General features: G+C 40.9%; 1 pseudogene; it reads left to right on the top strand.

The window, feature by feature from the left end:
* The first annotated feature begins 2,343 nt into the window (after positions 1-2,343).
* On the top strand, positions 2,344-2,739 carry LOC101090696 (annotated as a pseudogene).
* The last annotated feature ends 1,205 nt before the right edge of the window (positions 2,740-3,944 follow it).

Genomic DNA, 3,944 nt, shown 5'->3' with positions numbered 1-3,944 from the left:
TTCCTTGTTTTCCTTTATTAAATAGCATTTCTGACTACTATCACAGATTACTTATTTAAAATGTGGGGCACCTGGGTGGCTCAGTCGGTTAAGTGACCGACTTCTGCTCGGGTCATGATCTCATGCTTCGTGGGTTGGAGCCCCACATCGGACTCTGTGTTAACAGCTCAGAACCTGGAGCTTGCTTCAGATTCTGTGTCTCCCTCTCTCTGTGCCCCTCCCCTACTCGCGCTCTGTCTCTGTCCCCAAAATAAATAAACATTAAAATGTGGAGCTAAGGGGTGCCCTGGGTGGCTCAGTTGGTTAAACATCCGACTTCATTTGGCTCAGGTCACGATCTCACGGTTCATGAGTTGGAGCCCCGCGTGGGGCTTTGTGCTGACAGCTCAGCCTGGAGCCTCTTTCGGATTCTGTGTCTTCCTCTCTCTCTGTCCTTACTGTGCTCATGCTCTATCAAAAATAAATAAACATTAAAAAAATTTTTGAAAAATGTGGAGCCAGGAAAGAAATTTGAATGACACTTTGAGTTACCTTACATCCTATTAGGGGCGTGACTTGAAAGCATACTGATTGTGGAGGCAGGACATCTGGGTTCCAATTATGTTCTTTTCCTATTGGTTGTGAGTTTGAATTTAAACTTTCTGGGAATTTGCTTCTACATCTGTAAAATGAAGGACTGAATTAAATTATCTTGTAACCCTTCTCTACCTCTTGAATTTTATTATTTATTTTTATTGGCTTGGGAGGAAATACAATGGGACTACCCTAAATGTCAAATCCCATTGTTATTTGGGTAATAAAGTCATACTGAAAGCATTTGAAGAGGTTGTATATTTAGTTGTAGAAAGGCAAGTAAATACCCTTGCTTTATATAATTGGATAGAAAGGAAGTAATGTTTTCTTCGTTAGTAGTATAGAATATAACTTCACTTAAAAATTTTTTTTTTCTGTATTCCAAAGTTAAAATGGTGTCTGAGAAAAAGGTTAAAATCTTTTAAAACCCCTCTCCCCATTTCATAGCTGTTAACACGGATTTCATAGGTTATGTTGCAAAGTATTTTTCTTCCTTAAGCAGTTTTAAATTTTGCTGGAAAATGGTTTGGGGAAATAATTTTATGTATATTCATGATTTCTGCCTTGGACCTTTGCTTCTTTTGTTAGGTTCACAAGATCAGTTTTTCTTTTTTCTTTTTTCTTCCCCAGACCCCACAGGATTAGTTTGAAATACAAATAAGCTATAATTAAAAAGTAAAGAGAGCCTTTATTAGGACTATTATATGTCACTTTTAAAAAGTTTCTTATTGAGGAGTTTAATATATTCACATGGCACAAGGGTACAAAAAAAGGCATAGAGTGAAATCCCTTTCACCCCTGTCCCCCAGTCACCTCACTTTTCTGAAAGAAACTGTTGTCAGTGTCTTGTGTCTCTCTCCAAGATAGGCTATGTAGAAGCAACTAATATTTTATTTAAAAATTAAATTTATTTCTGGGGTGCCTGGGTGGTTCAGTCGATTAAGCATCTGACCCTTGATTTTGGCTCAGGTCACGATCTCGTGGTTCGTCAGTTCGGGCTCCATGTTGGGTGCTGCGCTGATAGGTTGAGATTCTCTCTCCCTCTCTTGTTGCCCCTCCCTTCCCTCAAAAGTAAACAACAACAACAAACAAAACTTAAGACAATTGTTTTTGAATAGGTAGTACATGTACATAATAAATTCAAAAGTGTACACAGCAAAAGAATTTTGTTTGCCCACTGACAACTCTTGGTCCCCATTTCCCTTTACAGAGACAGTGTCATTGTTTCTTATATATTCTAGGTGTAGTCAATATATTGGCATTAAGAGTGTGTCAATATACTGTCAGTGTATTAGTTATGGCTTTCATGATACCATCCTGAGTGTTTGGAAAATCTTCAACCAATTTCTTTCAAAATTTTAAACTTACAACACAGGCATACACTGTCTTAACCTGTCCTTCTTTGGCAGGGGGAGGTGGTAATACAATCTTGGTATACGTACAAAGATACGGAACAGAGGTTGCTGGGTGGCTCAGTTGGTTGAATGGCATACATCAGCTAAGGTCATGGTTTTGTGGTTTGTGAGTTGGAGCCCCACGTCATCTGCTGCTGTCAGCCTGTCAGCGCAGAGCCTGCTTCAGATCCTCTGTCCCCACTCTCTGCTCTTTCCCTGCTGGTGCTCTCCCCCCTATCCCCCAAAATAAAAAGATACAGGACAAAAATATACATGCAATTAAGTTGAGACTAGTATGTTTCTAGGATTTGGGAAAGAAACAAGTTTATGAACTCAAAGTGATTTATAGAGCCTCTCTTGAGCTACAGGTATTGGGTTAAGTTGGTTTGCCATGGTGCCCTTCCTTGAAAACCAGCTCTTACTTAGCCACCCTTTGCACCCTCCTCCCCCTCCTTGCAGACCCCATGCTCCAGATCCTGCTTGGATTTACTTTTGGCAATGTGTTTGGAATGTATCTGGCTCAGAATTATGACATGTCAAACTTGGCTAAAAAACTTGAAGAAATTTAAAAGGGACTTGGATACCAAGAAGAAACCCTCTAGTTCACGAAGTAGACTCCAGCCCTGCCTCCTGGATATACTGATTTCTGCTGTTCTTGAGGGCCTCCTTACCATCTGAACCAAAAACTTTTGTTTTAAATTCCCGCCTCATCGATTTTCCTCTCTGCTAGATCCTGTGTTGCCTTACAGCACAAAAGGGCCCACAGGTTAAGAAGTACCCTTTTCTGGGACACCTGGGTGGCTCAGTCTGTTAAGCACCGGACTTCGACTCAGGTCTTGATCTCTTGGTCTGTGGGTTTGAGCCCTGCGTTGGGTTCTGTGTTGACAGCTCGGAGCCTGGAGCTCGGTTTGGATTCTGTGTCTCCCTCCGTCTCTGACCCTCCCCCACTCACGCTCTGTCTCTCTCTGCCTCAAAAGTAAATAAACGTTAAAAATTTTTTTAATGTTTATTTACTTTTGAGGCAGAGAGAGCGTGAGTGGGAGAGGGGCAGAGAGAGAGGGAGACACAGTATGTCAGCAGAGTCCCTGTGCAGGGCTCGAACTCAGGAGAGGTGAGATCATGCCCTAAGCTGAAGTCGGACCCTTAACCTACTAAGCCACCCAGGTGCAGGGCTCAAACTCAGGAGAGGTGAGATCATGCCCTAAAAGCTAATAAACAAATAAACAAATAAATAAATAAACGAAGTACCCTTTTCCAACATCATCACCTCTGCCATTCCTCCTTGCAGCCACTTGGGATGGCCTAAGACTGGACTTATGGTACTAGATTAGTAAATGTGACCTTTAGTAATTTTTTCTTTATTCTTTGGGATTTCTACTAGCTTTTTTTTTTTTTTTTGAAGAAAATGGATGACTTTTGTATAGCTGATCTGTTATAAAGCTGACTTCACAGCTTAGCAATTATAGTGGGTGTTTAAACATTTGGTACTAAATTATGGCTTTTCAAAGTAATTAAAATTAATGTCCAGAAGCCAGTTACTCCTAAATTATCCAATTGTTGTCAGGCAGCTGCATGGTTGCTAATTTAACCAGCAAGTCAGTTTGCTGCCCATTAACTGAAAAACTATGTTCTGAGAGCTCTGTCAGAACTATCGAGTTTAAAAATATGTAAAATAGGGGCACCTGGGTGGCTCAGGGCCTGATCTTGGGGTTTGTGAGTTCCAGCCCCGCATGGGGCCCTGTGCTCACAGCTCAGAGCCTGGAGCCTGCTTCAGATTCTGTCTCTCTGCCCCTCCCCCACCTCTCTCTCAAAGATAAATAAACATAAAAAAATTAAAAATAAGTAAAATAATGGCTTCTGTCCTCCATAGAATTCAGTCTCGTATGCATGTTTTTCCTTAATGATGTCTTTGATTTGGCTCCTTTTGCTCAAAAGACTCATATTTACTTTAAGGCATTACAGGTGCATTTGATATTA

The sequence above is a fragment of the Felis catus genome, chromosome B3 (assembly GCF_018350175.1).
Source record: "Felis catus isolate Fca126 chromosome B3, F.catus_Fca126_mat1.0, whole genome shotgun sequence".
Taxonomy (NCBI): Eukaryota; Metazoa; Chordata; class Mammalia; order Carnivora; family Felidae; genus Felis; species Felis catus.
This window is presented reverse-complemented; position numbering and strand designations above follow the sequence as displayed.